Source organism: Erpetoichthys calabaricus, chromosome 12 (genome assembly GCF_900747795.2).
Source record: "Erpetoichthys calabaricus chromosome 12, fErpCal1.3, whole genome shotgun sequence".
In the NCBI taxonomy this organism is placed as follows: Eukaryota; Metazoa; Chordata; class Cladistia; order Polypteriformes; family Polypteridae; genus Erpetoichthys; species Erpetoichthys calabaricus.
This window is the reverse complement of record NC_041405.2, coordinates 111,281,610-111,299,717: the sequence shown is the minus strand read 5'-3', so window position 1 is coordinate 111,299,717 and position 18,108 is coordinate 111,281,610. Positions and strand designations below refer to the sequence as shown.

The 18,108-nt window shown below is 40.2% G+C and overlaps 1 protein-coding gene across 3 annotated transcripts in view; it reads left to right on the top strand.

Annotated features, from left to right (window-relative positions):
• Positions 1-18,108, top strand: part of frmpd3 (FERM and PDZ domain containing 3) — a 779,808-nt gene that overhangs the window by 395,222 nt on the left and 366,478 nt on the right. For all 3 annotated transcript variants that reach the window (XM_028816887.2, XM_051934418.1, XM_051934416.1), the window contains exon 4: positions 6,662-6,745. The gene's annotated coding sequence lies outside the window, so the exon portion shown is untranslated. The remainder of the gene's footprint in view (positions 1-6,661; positions 6,746-18,108) is intronic.

Here is an 18,108-nt window from a genome sequence, read left to right as displayed (position 1 = left end):
TCTAATCTTCGGTTAAACAATTTCGGTGATCTCATGTCCTTGGTGCATCAATGTCCTCTTCTCAGCTGACCTAAGTGGAACCTGGCATGGTCTTCAGCTTCACAGTCAAACATGCTATGTGTTCAGCAATGTCATTCTGAACCTTCCATTTGTTTATGCTGTTATTTGAGCATTTATTGCATGACTGATTGCTCATTCTTGTTTGAGTGAGTCTGTTCATTACCCTTTGACCTCTCTTATTACCCACAGAAGTGCCTCTCACTGGACCTCACCATATTCTGTAAACTACTGACTGTGTGAAAATCCCAGAAGCGCAGCTGTTTCTGAGATAGCACAAATGCCACATCTGACACCAGCAACATTGCACAATGAAGATTTTGCATTCTGAACACTTTTGGGTGTATCTTATGCATTTTGGATGGCTGATTACAAAAATCACCTTTTAATTTTCCTGTAATGTATTGTTGCATTGCAAACACCTATTTTTTATTTGTAATTAATTAATCTATACATATAAAGTAGTTTGTGTCATGGTGGTGCAGTGGTAGGGCTTCTCTGTCTCAGTAAGGAGATCAATATGAATTTCCCCTTGGGATTACTAAAGTATCTATCTATCTATCTATCTATCTATCTATCTATCTATCTATCTATCTATCTATCTATCTATCTATCTATCTATCTATCTATCTATCTATCTATCTATCTATCTATCTATCTATCTATCTATCTATCTATCTATCTATCTATCTATCTATCTCAGTTGTCATGTCCTGGGACCTTCCTGTGTGAAGTTTGTAAGTTTTCTCCGTGCCTATGTGGGTTTGCTCCAGGTGCTTCGGTTTTCTCTCAACGTCCAAAGACATGCAGCTTAGGTGAATTGGTGATGCTAAATTGGCCCTATTGTGTGTTTGGTGTGTGGGTGTGGGTGTGAGCGAGACTGGTTCCCTGTCCAGGGTTTGTTCCTGCTTTGCACCCTATGCTGTGATAGGTTCCAGCCTCCTCACAGCCCTGGTCTGGATTAATTGTGTTAGAAAATGGCATGACATATACAGTACATCTACAAGTTGGACATCTATGGTGATATAAAAGTAGTGGCACTGCTACTAAGAAGCTCGGGTATACTAAGCACTCTTTTCATTTACAAATGGTCTTGTTACATCATGCAGGTATAGTGACAGCAACAAGCAGGAAATATTTGACTAATATTTCAATAAACCAACGGGCTCTGTTATATGCTATTAATCTACATTGCACATGTCTTTGCTCATCCCACTTATTATCTCTGTTAAAGACGGAAAGTGAAAAGCAACAATTGATGCCTGATGAGCGAAAACTGAGTAATAATGAGTGATGGTGTGACAAATGATATGCGAGTAGTGATAGGTGATGAGCAACTCCTGAGTAGTGATGTGCGATGAGTGATGAATGACTACTCATCCATGATACAGAGTAATACTGGTGTTTGATGACTGGAGAAGTGAAACATGATGATATCCTAAAATGAACCCTGGACAGTCAGCAGCAAAGACAGTGAAAGATTTCACAAGGATATTGCAATGATGGAAAAGTGGTATCAAGGAAATTGGAATCCATTAATTTTGGCTGACTATTGTTAAGCACTGAAACAAAAAGTGTGAGATGCTCAGTACAAATGAAAATTAGGAGCAGAAAACTTTTAGCTCAGTTGAACTAATGCAATGTGTTATCATCATCGAACAATTAAATACGCTAAATTCAATAAAAATTAATTGGAAGTTTCTCCATAGTGTTGTATTATACATCTAATCTGAAATTATATTTGTGTTCAGATTGAAGTTGTCTGTCATAATCATCAAAAATCTTTCAGGAAGCAAAACTTTTGAAAAAGTTGTTTATCCAGTGCAATCATACAACGGTGAAAGTTGCTTTGAATCGTGCATGCTGTCCATTTCAATGTTTATTTAAAACACCGAGTCAACCTCTTGATCATTAAGGTTTCTGTATTCTGTGAATTGGAAAAGGTGATTTACATTAGCATGTAGTCTTTGGTTTATTATCATGCCGATTTGCAAATCAGCATGATAATAAGCAAAATTACAGAATAGTTTCAATTTTAGGCAGCACTATTAAACAGTGTGTTTTTAGGAAATTTGAATAACTGTGTTTTCCAACTGCGGTGTAGTCCCTGTAACTGAATTACGTTCAGTTTAATTGGATTCTGCCATGTATACAGTATATCTGTTAACCCTGAAGGTAACCAGGACAAAAATGATTCAAGACCTGTATTGCTGCTACAATATCATTCACTAAAGTGTTTATATTGCTGCTCCAAACTGATCAGATAATTCCTAATAACTCAACTCTAAGGCTAATACACTTCGTATACTTACAAGCACATGTTGCATTTCAGTAGGCAACAGCAACTCAGTAGTTGGCTGTTTTTAGAAATGTCTAGACATGGATTATTAGTCTAAATATGTGAAACACCTGAACATAAACTATTACAAAGTGGGATACTCTTCCAAGGAATCAAAAAGTGCAAAGAACTGCAATCTTTAGTAATTTGTCATTCCACAGTACTACATTTTAGAGAATGCACTTCTCCATAAATAATTTCTACTGTGCACATAAACAATGTCAAATGATGCTTGGAACCTTTGAACGTTGTAAAGGGTGCATTCCCACTGTATTTTATATGACAAATATCACTATAACTTGAAGAAAATACTATTCCCACTTAGCAAGCCTTTTGACACTGGCAGAAATTAAATTACACTCAACACAGAAATAAAAAGTGTTTTGTACATGATACTTCCTAAGATTTTAAAGTGAAATGTCATTCCTGTTAATTTTCAGTTCCATAATAAAAGTTGTTTTGTCTGAATTAGAGCCCAATTTTAATGGAGAACTGTAAAAATGATTAATTCCACAGGTCAACAGGTCATTTCCATGAGAAACTATTTTATGAAGGTTTTGTAGTGTTTTTCATGCTGATTTCAAGTCTGTGTTTATTTTTTCTCTATCACGTCTAGTTTTGTGATGAAGCTAATTACATATTGAATGATATTTGTTGTTGGCGCCCTGGTTCCCTGCCTTACGCCTTGTGTTGGCTGGGATTGGTTCCAGCAGACCCCAGTGACCCTGTTTTTTTATATAGCGGGTTGGAAAATGGATGGATGGATGGATGGATGATATTTGTTATAATTATCCTAAGTGTATTACAAGATTTAACAACAGTTGTCTGGATTTGTGTGTTACAGACGGCATTAACTGTGATTGATTCCAGTTGTTATCATGCCTAGAAATTATATTAATCATCCAGACAGTTTCTGTTATGTGTGGGGTTCATTCACGATGAAAGCACATCATGGCCCAATTACCGCATATCTTAAGAAAACATACAAATTGTACTTCAGTTGTCCACTTGGTGGCCAGGATAAATCTTGGCTTCCACATGTCATCTGTAGGAAAGGGATATTTATAGGTCCATGGATCAAGTCCATTTTGCAAGATGATAGTTTTACACAATTTATCTTGGCAGCCGAGCTAAAATCTTGGGTGGCATTCAAGTGGCTCTGTGAAAACTTTCTGGGTAGCCATAAGTCTCCTGCATGCAAGGAAGGAGTTCAGAATCTGCTTGATTCATACCAGAAACGGGTCATTGAAAATACACTTCTTGCACTCACATTTAGTGTTCTTTCCTGAAAGTCTTGGTATGGTGAGTGATGAACAAGTAGATAGATAGATAGATAGATAGATACTTTATTAATCCCGATGGGAAATTCACATTCTTCAGCAGCAGCATACTGATACAATAAATAATATTAAATTAAAGAATGATAATAATACAGGTGAAAAAAACAGACAATAACTATGTATAATGTTAAATATTAACGTTTACCCCCCCCTGGTGGAATTAAAGAGTCGCATAGTTTGGGGGAGGAACGATCTCCTCAATCTGTCTGTGGAGCAGGACAGTGACAGCAGTCTGTCGCTGAAGCTGCTCTTCTGTCTGGAGATGACATTATTTAGTGGATGCAGTGGATTCTCCATAATTGATAGGAGCCTGCTGAGCGCCCTTCGCTCTGCCACAGATGTTAAACTGTCCAGCTCCATGCCAACAATAGAGCCTGCCTTCCTCACCAGTTTGTCCAGGCGTGAGGCGTCTTTCCTCTTAATGCTGCCTCCCCAGCACACCACTGCGTAGAAGAGGGCGCTCGCCACAACTGTTTGATAGAACATCTGCAGCATCTTATTGCAGATGTTGAAGGAAGCCAGCCTTCTAAGGAAGTATAAACCGGCTTTGTCCTTTCTTGCACAGCGCATCAGTATTGGCAGTCCAGTCTAATTTATCATCCAGCTGCACTCCCAGATATTTATAGGTCTGCACCATCTGCACACAGTCACCTTTGATGATCACTGGGTCTATGAGGGGTCTGGGCCTCCTAAAATCCACCACCAGCTCCTTGGTTTTGCTGGTGTTCAGGTGTAGGTGGTTTGAGTCGGACCATTTAACAAAGTCATTGATTAGGTCCCTATACTCCTCCTCCAGCCCATTCCTGATACAGCCCACGATAGCAGTGTCATCAGCGAACTTTTGCACATGGCAGGACTCCGAGTTGTATTGGAAGTCCGATGTATATAGGCTGAACAGGACCGGAGAAAGTACAGTCCCTTGTGGCGCTCCTGTGTTGCTGACCACAATGTCAGACGTGCAGTTCCCAAGACGCACATACTGAGGTCTGTCTTTAAGATAGTCCACGATCCATGCCACTAGGTATGAATCTAATCCCATCTCTGTCAGCTTGTCCCTAAGGAGCAGAGGTTGGATTGTGTTGAAGGCGCTAGAGAAGTCTAGAAACATAATTCTTACAGCACCACTGCCTCTGTCCAAGTGAGAGAGGGATCGGTGTAGCATATAGATGATGGCATCTTCCGCTCCCACCTTCTCCTGATATGCAAACTGCAGAGGGTCAAGGGCGTGTTGAACCTGTGGCCTAAGGTGGTGAAGCAGTCTTCACCAGGACATTCAGTTAGTTAATGGAGCGTGGCTACCAAGGTTTCTGGAATGAGAGTGTGATGGCTGACTACTGCTGGATGTTATACCACTACAATCCAGTCACAATATTCACAAGAAAATCCTACTCTTAAGCGCTTTTGAAGAAACAGTGGTGTCTGAATGACACTGTTCAGTATATCTATGCCACAGTGTGTGCCTATTTGACTTGGCACTGAAGATTTTGAAACATTTACTTCATTGGTGTTTACATTTTTTTATAAAAAACTACATCTAAATACACTCAAAATGTTTGATGTGACTGGAAAAAACTGAAAGCAGACCTGAAATCAGCTTGAAAAATGGATTTACAAAAGTGTGTTGTGGCCTCTGATGATTACCAAAAACTATTTTTTGTTGCTTTGTTTTTAGCAGAGGTACCTGACCCTGTCTGGACTGGGGGCACCACCTAAATTTCACAACAAAACATTGGCCATGCTGTTCTCCAGTACAAATGGGGAGTCTGTGCAAAATGTGGCAGAGATAGCTTTAATGGTATGGAGTTGCATGTCAGACAAGCACACACTCAAACACACACATTCAGCCTTCTGTCTTAGATTGGAGTGGTTTACACACCCGTTGGAAAGTAGACGATAATTTCAAAAGGACATTTGTGTGTTTTAACCTGAAGTACATTCTGCTTTATAAACTGAGGAGTATTATCTCAGAGAGTCCAGTCCCATGTTGTCCCTGGTGTCATGTTTTATAGAGTAATTACATTTTTTAAAGTTTTACTTACATTTAAACAGCAACAGAGAATGTCTGAGACTGCTGCAAGAAGTGTCTAGCTCCTGCTAAGAGTATGTAACTTAATTTCTTTCTTTAAGGAAAATCCATATGTCATCTTAGTGTAAATAATAGCACTATTATGTCTATTATTATATTATTACAAATGAGATGTGATGTGTGTTAATGCATATTTTATGTCAGGGCCCCACAGGGACTTTTTCAGAACCTGCGTTCAAAGTGTATAAATAGCTCCATTCAGTGAAAAGAAATTACAACTGTATCAAAGATACATTAATAAAATTTGAGGGGGGGGGGGGGTTCAAAAAATATTTTTTTTTTATTATTTTGTTTAGTTAAGATCATATAAGGACTATTAAAATGTACTGTGTTGATGCATGCTGAGCTCATTTTTGTCATTTCAATGAAAACATGAAACGTGGAAATTCTGTCTAGACTGATAGAATTTATGTATTTGAATACAGTAGAGAAAGTTGTTTAAATAATTCCGAGCAAAAGCTGAACATGTGGAACAGGAAATGCGATCAAACACAAAGGTTAAAAGGTAAAAAGGCAAACTGTCAGCCCAAATGCCACTTCAGTCTGTGATTTGGCTACAATTAATGATGATAGCTTTGTAGGTACTGAAATAATTATTCGTGAAGTAACAAGAATGTGAGACAAAAAAGTAACATTTTTGGGCAATGATTACCGTCTGTCATGGCAGTTTGTGCCACCTACCTTTCTTATCAATGAATAGCAAAATGCTTTTAATTCAATCCAATAATAAACACAACATGAAAGTGCCTACATTTAATAAAATGTACTGTGCAGCATTAAAGAAATTTTTAGTCCATGAAACCAACTTTCATGTTTCATGTCTTTTTTTCTTCTCTACAGGTATGGTTACAACAACATCAACAAGACGTCCGAACGCAGTAACTCGCCATCATCTTGTGGTCGTTCGGACACAATCTTGATGAGGTATGGTAAGAACTTCTTGTAAATATTTCAGTGCTGTTTCATTGTTATGTAGTAGAGTTTTCTGAATGTAATGACAATTCAGTGTAAGAATATATACGGTATGATAGTAATGTTTTAGCTGGTGAAATTGTAGTGAGCATTTATGGTTACACTCTGTCTTGGAAGGTCTGTAATCCTCATACAAGCACCTTTTGAAAGGGTGAAGATACTATACTTTATTAGTGGTTTTAAAAAAAAAAAAAAGAATTACTAATATTGGCAAAATGTTTTATACAGGTTTAAACAAAGTCTGTTTTACTTTTGGATTTGCTTATGACCTGTTTGTGCTTTTCTGTGTGCTGTACTTAATTGTGCTAAGACACTTTGTAACTGCATTTTATTTCTTGTTTAAGCATATTGGTCGTATCATAATAACAGTAACTAAACAGTTCTTTGATATTGAGCCATGTGTGTAAAAGCTACAGCTAGTGTGACGCCATATTAGCTATTACTTTGCTTTATCCAGCTATTAATTTCTGAACTTACTTTGACGTTATTGTAGCACAGACCCACAGCGTTTTCTAGCAACATCAGGCACAAAGCAGCAAACATCCCTGGATGTTGTGAGTCCATGGAAGAAAACATCCACACATGCACATACACAAGGCCGTATTAGATTCACTGAATAACATAATAGATTTCATTAGATATCTAAATGAATAAAATCGTAAGCTGTTTGGATGGTTTTTTTTGTGTTTTATTTGTTTAGTTTAGTTGTTTGTTGGATTTACCCATAACAGTATTTTTATTAATTTATTTACTGAAGATATTTTGTAACTGCACTTGGACGCATTTGTTTTAATAATCAGACATTTTTGTAGTGAAACCCTTTATTGTTGTCTCCTCACTTACCCTACTCCATCTTTGTTCATGACTACCGCTGTCCCAGTGCAGGTTGTTACTTTTGGCTGTGGGCATTGGGGCATCACAAAACACTCCCTCACAGCACCAGAAGAATGCTGACCTGGCTGCTGTCTACATGCAATTTCTATGTTCTCTTGTATCAGTTTTCCTCCATGTACTTTGCTTTTATAGATAGTGTAAAAGGTGCTCTGTATATAGCGCCCGACCCGGCACAGACTGACGCAGAAGCACGTGTAAAATAAACAGACTTTTTATTTCTCTTCAGCCGTGGGGCACACTTTCCCCATGTCCCACAGGCCCAACACAGTCCCACAAGCACTTAATGCAGCAAACAAACAACAAATCCTTCCTTTGGCACCACCACTCCTCCCAGGCAACCTCGTCCTCTTCCTCCTAATTCTGGCTCCTGAGTGGTGGATGCTGGCCCTTTTTATAGCCCACCCGGAAGTGCTCTAGATGCTTGATCACCTGTGGCTAATTGCACTTCCGGGTGGGGCTGCAGAGATGTCCAGGTGGGTTCCTGGTTCCATGCAGCACCCCCTGGCGGCCACCCCAGATCCCCACAGGGTTGTGGATAACTCCATCTCCCATGAAACCCTGCGGGAAACTGAGGCACCATCGTCAGCCAGGGAGGCTGCCACCAAGCGTTCCGGCGGAGGTAGTGAGATGCCCATGGCTGCTCCCCCAGGAACATATGTAGAAGGGGCGTCCCGGCCGGGCATGGGACCCGGCCGCCTGCTACAATAGATAGATAGATAGATAGATAGATAGATAGATAGATAGATAGATAGATAGATAGATAGATAGATAGATAGATAGATAGATAGATAGATAGATAGATACTTTATTAATCCCAATGGGAAATTCACAAATTCTGTTCACATCACCAACTGTGATTGTCTGTGCACCTGCAAATCACTGACAAAACCATTTAGGACCTGTTCCTGCATTGCACCCAGTGCTTCCAGACAAACGCCGTTGCCAGGACCCTGCGTTTGAGAATGCTATGGCATGTTACAGATACAATACAATACAATACAGTTTATTTTTGTATAGCCCAAAATCACACAGGAAGTGCCTCAATGGGCTTTAACAGGCCCTGCCTCTTGACAGCCCCCCAGCCTTGACTCTCTAAGAAGACAAGGAAAAACTCCCAAAAAAACCTTGTAGGGAAAAAATGGAAGAAACCTTGGGAAAGGCAGTTCAAAGAGAGACCCCTTTCCAGGTAGGTTGGGCGTGCAGTGGGTGTCCAAAAGAAGGGGGTCAATACAATACAATGCAGTACACAGAACAGAACAATTTCTCAATATAGTAAGAAATAAAAAATATAAATTTTAGAAGTACAGAGCAGAATTTAACAGTAGATGATATATCCCATAATAAGATTTGGATTTGTGTAGAGTCCTGGAGACCTCATCCTTCAAGCTGCCTCCCCCATTTGGCCATTCCACGGCTGAAACAGTGCTGGGCAAGCCAATCCGATGAAAGGACCCCTCTTTCCCACGATTCCTGCGATCCTCCATCTGGGATGACTTTTCCTTAGGCAGGCAAAACAACTTGGCAGGTGGGCCATGGCACCAAGTACCACATTTGAGTACCGAGAAGAAAAACAGAATAAGTGAGGGTTAGTATCCAATTATAACTGTCATGTTTCTTATGTTTAAGTGCTAATGACTAACAACAGAGATGCAGTCTGTACAGTTAATCAGCAGCTCTAGTTAGGATATGCTAAACTGAAGTAGTGAGTCTTCAGCCGGGATTTAAAACCTGAGACCGAAGGGGCATCTCTTATAGTAGCAGGCAGACCATTCCACAGTTTAGGGGCCCTGTAACTAAAAGCTCGACCTCCCATTGTAATTTTATTAATCCTTGGAATCATAAGCAGACCGGCATCTTGAGATCTTAATGTGTGCTCAGGTTTGTAAGTCATGATAAGTTCAGACAAGTAAGCCAGACCTCGACCATTTAATGCTTTATATGTTAAAAGAAGGATTTTGAAATCTACCCTAAACTTAACCAGGAGCCAGTGTAAGGATTTAAGAACTGGAGTTATGTGTTCGTATTTTCTTGTTCTTGTAATAATTCTTGCAGCCGCATTTTGGATTAACTGGAGGCTGTATAAAGAACAGTTTGAACATCCAGTGAACACCGCATTGCAGTAGTCAATCCTACTAGAGATAAATGCATGAATTAGTTTCTAAGAATCCTGTTTATTTAAAAAGCGCCTTAATTTCCTAACAGATGCACTTAGATATGCCAAAATGGATTCATAGAGTAGATTAAAAGCAGAACACCCCTCTCAAATATTATGATTAAATGTGATTAATTCTGACAAGTCCAATACAAATAAGTCTCTGTTACAGGTACAATGCTGTGTCTATCTTCTGTCTTGTCCTGGCACAAACAGTATACTGTATATGGTAATACCCAATCATTGAATTAAGTGCACTTGATTAGCAACATCAGTCTGTAATTACCTTCTGATACCTACTGATATGGATGCAATGAGTGTGTACTTACTTCTTCATGTATGGCTACTGCCTGCTGGCTTATCTTTTTTTTTGGGACGAACATAGTCTAATCTTTTATGTGTTGCTTGTCACTAGAGTTTATGTGTCTCTAATTTTAGCACTCAGTGAGCAATAAGAGACTGTTGCTTTTGTTCTGATATGCAAAACTACAGAACTGAAAAAGAATATAATTTCTTTTTTAGATCATTGTGCTGTACAGTATATAGCACTCTTTACCAACCAAGCCATTACAATGCATGTTATAAAGCAAAAAAGAACAGAGTGAAAAGTAGCCTGATGAATTAAAGTACAAGATCAAACGATGCATTATAAACCATAAGGAGGCAAATGCTGAAGAAACACCAGGAGCATATATAAACTAATGGTACAAGAGACTAAGAACATGACAATACTGACCTTATAAACCTATAAACAGTATCAGCATCTGAATGGTAGGTAGTGAAGAGTCTTTTAGAGAATAAATTATGATGCAAGACAGGAAAGTGGGATTTCATGTTTGACTTGAGTACTTATGGGGTTTCACAAACAGACCAAGACAGGGAATTGAGAAGATTAGAAGTCTGCAGGCTAAATGAGTGTATACAGAGGATTGCTTTAGAAATAATTAGAATAATAAGAAAGTTGACATCAGAGGATGTCCAGCACTTTTGCAATCTGCAAGGAGGCAAACAAATATGACAAGTCAATCTGAGGTTTTGGAAATCTGAGTTTGATATCTGACAGAAAGTCAATGTAGTCAGGACAGCCAAAGGGTGATATGGTTTTTACACAATGTCAAAATATATCCTATGGATGCACTGGGATGTATCTTGGGGTCATTGGGAGTTTCCGGTCTCACAACATCAGACACCCTCACCCAGGCATCCCAGCTGGGGATGATCATTCCCTGAGTTGTGTCCCAGTAGCTGTAGTACATGGATTGCTCCTCTTTATCCAGAGCCATCTTGAGGCTCTTTATGTGGCTGCTGTGATTGCTCTTCTTATTTTCTTATTTAGTTTGTCTTTTTTCTCTTTCTTCACCTTGTGAAGCACTTTGAGCTACATCATTTGTATGAAAATGAGCTATATAAATAAATGTTGTTATTGTTGTTTTTTTCCCACCCCTGTCATGCCTAGCAGAGTGAAGGTTCTCCAGAGTGAGTGGCTGGCAAAGCCCCTACAACCCACTTCCACTGGTAGGCAATGAACTCACTATCGTTGTCTCTGGCACTACTCCAGAAGGTCCTTGTACTTAGCATCCTTGTACTTAATGTCCTCTCCTGTGACTCCTCCCAGGGAACAGTGAGCTCTATAATTACTAGTTGTTTTGTGGCTTCTGATAGTACAACTATGTCTGGTTGTTGCGATGTTATTGCGATGTGAACTTCAGTTGTTTACCTAGATCTACTATCTTGCACAGAGTCTTGCACAGAGTGAAGTAGACCTGCCTGTCATTTGGGCTGTATACAGGGCTGTTCACCTGCCCTCACAAAGATGATGTTCCTGCTAGGTGGCAAGGATGACTGAGGAAACAGTACTCGCCACTGTTCTTAACACCTGGTCATGTCACCAACGACAGCGACTGTCTCCCAGGGCTTTTGGGTAGCTGCTGAGGATGTTTACTTTTATATTACTTTATACTGTGGTGTACACAAAAAGTGTTCTGGTCTTAGTGTCAATGGCAATGAAAGTTTTATTAGTAATAATTGAGTAACAAATGTTATATCACACTTGAAAACTTATTTTATTATTTTATTTTAATTAGAGAATGTTTTTAATGAATGCTACTGACCTTTTTAAAGGCTCTGCTAAAAATGGCCTCCACTTTCAGTGATGCAAAAATCCCCTGTTCATGCTGATACTGCATAAGCTTCATGACACAGCCATCAATTATTAGAATCGCTGCGCCAACTTATGAGGATTTCATTTCATACAACCTGCAATACTGATGTCAACCTGTGGGGTACAAATGAAAGGGTTTCTTGGTTTCAGTGTATTGCAAATACCACCAATATTACATGCATTTTTTGCCGAATTGTGAATTTTGCAAGAGCACTCACAACAACTTATTGTCCCACAAATCCCTCACATGTCAATTTGAAGGAGCCTGTGCAAACAAACAGATCCACAATCGACACATGCTGACTACAGTATATCTAGTAAGCACACCGATACTGTAAGAGAATTAGCCAAATTCAGCCCTAATGAGAAGACCTACTAACTTAACCTGTTTATGTGTGCTGGACAACTCTTTCATGAGTTGCATTTCTCACATGAAGGCTGGAATCTGTCTTTTCAGTTTACACCTGATTCCTTTTTGGAACCTTGTAAAATACATTATGTGGCCCGTTTAAGTAAAAAGTTTCAAATTAGAAAGACAGCATGTTTTCTGCTCCTTGGGAGAATCTATTCCAATTCACACTTGTGCACTTTTCACCTTATAACAAACTGGCCACACTACCTGTTGAAGACAGGTAATAGAATGGTTTAAAAAATAATTGCTGTCTCTTGTCCTACGTGTATCTTTCCTCTGTATTTCCATTTCTGAACCTCTTTTCACCAGCACTCCCTTTCTCGGCACGTTCCCTTAATGCCTGCTTCTCAGGTTCGGTTGTTAATTTCAATGCACCTTTGTCACCTCTTGTTCAGTTTTATACCTTCCATCTTTGAAGGTGACTCTCTCAGCATGCACCTTTACTCCTCCTTGCGCATCACACATTCACACTTCCTCTTTTGTTGCGTCACCAAAGCCCAACTGACCAATCACACAAAAGCCAAACTGACTAATCAGATTGCTCTAAGGGACTGGGCACATAGAGCTTAGTGTTTTATTAGATAGTGTTGCAGGTGGCTGGGGGCGGTACCCGGAGGAGGGCTTATGCCTCCCTCAGCCCAAGTGGGGGTGATCGGTTGCTTTGGAGACCACGGGTGCAGAGCTTTGAAGCTCAACCCTGTAGGGGCCCATGGTTACTGCCAGGGGGCGCCCCAATGCCTGGAGAGCCCTGGACCTCAGCACTTCTGCCACACCCGGAAGTGCTGGGGGGAAGAGAAGCAGGGACACCCGGAGTGCTTCCGAGGATACAGCCGGCACTTCTGCCACACAGGGGCGTGTCGGTGGAAGATTGCTGGAAGACACCTGGAGCACATCTGGGTGCTTATAAAAGGGGCCGCTTCCCTTCATTCAGGGCTGGAGTCGGGAGGTCGAGAGACGAGGTCTGGAGGAGAGACAAGGAGGAGGCGGCCTGAAGAAGAGGCATAGTGTGGTGTTGGCCTGGACTTTGGGGGAGTCTTGGGGGTTTGTGTGTGTGCACTTATTGACTGTAAATAATAGTAGACTGCAAATAAACGTGTGGTGGTGCATAATACAATGGCTGCCTGTCTGTGTCCGGGGCTCGTTCCACAATAGATACATTTTTAGGAGGTTGTAAATAATAGACATCAAATACAAGTGACTTAATGCCATGCTGTGATTTTAAAATATTTGAGAACACTTCAAATCCTAAAAGAAGAAATTTCATGATTTTTCAGCTCTGAAAGCAGAAACAGATGCACATTAATGGCAATTTACTTCAATAAATTAACAACTAGTTAAAAGTTTCCAGCATCAAAACTTGAAGTCACTGAAGCCTTGCAGTCTGGATTTATCAAACACTTTACAAAATAAAAAAATCCAGGGTGATAGACCAGTATGTCTTTTTCATGCAGTAATTGGCACCAGCTTCAGTCATGTTAGTCCAGTTTTACATTGCAGGCTATCGCTAGACCCTGAATCATCAGGTTAAGTTTTGTAAGAACCTGATTGGAGCTGCCCTCTACACTTTTTGAAATTATGATAATCTGTGTTGACAACACTTAATTGCAGATGCTTTTCCATTTAAAAAATGCAGCACAGCTGCACATTTCCGGGGCTAATCATTTTGAGCCCTTGGTTTTATGAAAGAAAGAATGATAGCTCTCTTATTGACTTCATAGACACTGGTATTCATCCGCCAAGTGCTTTACTTAATGAAACTTGAAATTTATGATCTCTGACAGATGAGAATTATGCACTCTGCTTCAAAGGTTAAGGCAGATGAAATTTTCCAATCCAATTCTGTTTTTTTTTTTTTTAAGAAGCACAGAGAGCCAGTGCTATGCAAAGGCAAACCAACAATGGTTTCAGGAGAGAATAGTACAATTTAGAGCACAAAATTCAGTGACATCGCTAGGGAAAGACGTTGAAACCTGCATTTGTTTATTTATTCCTGGCCAATGCCTCTTTGTTGGAGTAAGCAACAATCCTAACTGCAAAAAGCAGATTCAGGTAGTCATGGATGGTTTATAAGAAATAATCATATAAAGTATAATCATCCCTAAATGTGAAAATGAGTGTAATGGAAAGCTTACATTTATTTTTCTGCTGTACAGTGCATCCGGAAAGTATTCACAGCGCATCACTTTTTCCACATTTTGTTATGTTACAGCCTTATTCCAAAATGTATTAAATTCATTTTTTTCTTCAGAATTCTACACACATAATGACAACATGAAAAAAGTTTACTTGAGATTTTTGCAAATTTATTAAAAATAAAAAAATTGAGAAAGCACATCTACATAAGTATTCACAGCTTTTGCCATGAAGCTCAAAATTCATGGTCACTCTGTCAGAGCTCCAGAGGTCCTCTGTGGAGAGAGGAGAACCTTCCAGAAAAACAACCATCTCTGCAGCAATCCACCAATCAGGCCTGTATGGTAGAGTGGCCAGACGGAAGCCACTCCTTAGTAAAAGGCACATGGCAGCCCGCCTGGAGTTTGCCAAAAGGCACCTGAAGGACTCTCAGACCATGAGAAAGAAAATTCTCTGGTCTGATGAGACAAAGATTGAACTCTTTGGTGTTAATGCCAGGCGTCACGTTTCGAGGAAACCAGGCACCGCTCATCACCACACCAATACCTTCCTTACAGTGAAACATGGTGCTGGCAGCATCATGCTGTGAGGATGTTTTTCAGCGGCAGGGACTGGGAGACTAGTCAGGATAAAGGGAAAGATGACTGCAGCCATGTACAGAGACATCCTGGATGAAAACCTGCTCCAGAGCGCTCTTGACCTCAGACTGGGGCAACGGTTCATCTTTCAGCAGGACAACAACCCTAAGCACACAGCCAAGATATCAAAGGAAAGGCTTCAGGACAACTCTGTGAATGTCCTTGAGTGGCCCAGCCACAGCCCAGACTTGAATCCGATTGAAGATCTCCGGAGAGATCTTAAAATGGCTGTGCACCGACGCTTCCCATCCAACCTGATGGAGCTTGAGAGGTGCTGCATATAGGAATGGGCGAAACTGGCCAAGGATAGGTGTGCCAAGCTTGTGGCATCATATTCAAAAAGACTTGAGGCTGTAATTGCTGCCAAAGGTGCATCGACAAAGTATTGATCAAAGGCTGTGAATACTTATGTACATGTGACTTCTCAGTTTTTTTATTTTTAATAAATTTGCAAAAACCTCAAGTAAACTTTTTTCACATTGTCATTATGGGGTGTTGTGTGTAGAATTCTGAAGAAAAAAATGAATTTAATCCATTTTGGAATAAGGCTGTAACATAACAAAATGTGGAAAAAGTGATGCGCTGTGAATACTTTCCGGATGCACTGTATATTTGTTCTAAATTGGCCTTATTTGTTTATGTCTTTTTTAAACCTTTTTACTCACAGGCATGGGTGCAAGAAGCCATAGCCCTTATTAGAAGCCATATCAAGTAATACTCACACAACACGCTTACAAATTTACCATGTATTGACAAATTTAATTCAGACTAGTAAGCAAGAAAAGGAAGATGGAGTCTAGAATTGAAGATATGAAAAATACAGTATCTGTTTTACCCATTCATTCATTATATCATCTTTGATAGCTTTACACGTCTCCAGGTATATTCATTAGTCTGAATATCTTCAATAGCAAAACAACATAAGTTGAAGCATTCCTATTAGAAATTAATAAATGAGAGATCAATCATGCTATAAAAATATCACATGTATGCTGAAATTCAGCCAAATTGAAACAAGTTTAGGTTCTGAAATGTTCATGTTACTTTCAAATGTACTTAACCAGTATTTAATCATTTTAAAAAGCCTCTCAAATGATAGTTTTTATCTAACATTTTTTATGATACAACAGTTCAGGAAATAGTTATTCCATCTGACCATTGAACCATTTATCTTCTCTTTTTGTCCTATTTTACTTCTTTGATGTCCACATCTTCTTCTTCTCAAAACTCCTGTGGTTATTTTTTAAGTAAAAATAATTGTCTCCCTTGGTACGTTGTGACTCTGAATGCTCTTGAACTTAATAAGCTTTTCTATCTCATGTTTAGCTTAATTCACTTTTTGACAAAATTACTTCAGGAAAACAATAAAATATTCCAAAAAACAATCTGAAAAAAATTAAAGTTAAGCTATGAAATGTATAGACATGCCCATCTTCCATGTGGCCATGATGTTCATTAAACCAAGTGATTTTATGGAATGTTCCCTTTTTTATTAATTGCGAGCCTTTGACTTTATTCAACTTAAAAAAATATGACACAATTCAGAAATGGTCAGGTCAGTTGAGGGGAACATGCACTGGTATAGCACGTTGCTGCACCCACCACACAACAAAAGCTTGGAATCCCGGTTGGCAAACCCCCATGCAGACATGTAGTTCAGTCCCACCCTCCAGAAATGACCATCCATCACCTGCCGCCAGTTGTTACGTAGTTGACCTGGTCCAGCCGCTTGGGTCCTCAGCAATAAGGATCCTGTGAGCAGGATGACCCTCATGGTATCGTACCACATGGCCATAGTGCTGTAACTTACGTTCCCTCACGAGGCAGGTAATGTGCCTCATTTGGGACTCCATGAGCAACTGCTGTTTCGACACAGTGTCAAACCAGCGGTACCCAAGGATTCTCCAAAGAGATACAGTACCAAAGGAGTCCAGTCTTCGTCTCAGGTCACTGGATAGTGTCCATGTCTTGCAACCATATAGCAAAACAGGGAGCGCTAGGATTCTAAAGACTTTGACCTTCGTCCTTTTGCGGAGATATCAGGAGCATCACACACCCCTTCCCAATGACCTCATGACCTGCCATACTCTCCCAATCCAACTACAGACTTCATAGGAAGAGTCATGACATTAATATCACTGCCTCCCAAGGAAAGTAAACCTCTCGACAAGGTTGACATTCCCTCTGCAAACTGTCACACGCTGAAGGCCTTGCCCATGAGGTCATTAAAGGCCTGGATCTTGGTTTTTATCCAGGATATTCACAAGCTCAGACACTTGGACTCCTTGCTCAGTCTCTCGAGAATCCCGATCAGAGCTTCCATTGGCTTAGCGAAGATCACAGTATCATCAGGATCAGTAAATCTCTCTTCACCAGCAGATGCCCCACAGCCACTGTACCCCATGACCCTGCCCAACACCCAGTCCATGTAAGCACTGAACAGAGTAGGAACAAGAGCACACCCCTGACAAACCCCAGAATCAACTGGTAAAAACGCAGAGGTTCTGTCTCCAATCTGCACAGCACTCACAATACCAGTGTACAGGCCATCCATAATATCCAGCAACTTTAGGTGGACCCCGCAAAGTCTTAGGGAATTCAACAAAGCAGGTCGAGCAACTGAGTTGAATATTTTATGAAAATCGCCAAAGACTGTAAAGAAACTCTGCTGGTATTCGCATTTGCGCTCCATGAGAACCAGGATGTGGTTGATGGTAGACTTTTTAGGCATAAAGCCTGATTACTGCAGTCGCTGGTAGGTGAACAAGCCTTATTGAAGATGACCCTAGCAAGGACCTTACTTGGCACTGAAAGCAGTGTTATCCCCCTGTAGTTGCCGCAATTCAGGTGATTGCCCTTCCCTTTCCAGATAGGGGCAACAAGTCCCGTTTTCCTGTCAGTTGGTATGACGCCCATCTCCCAAAT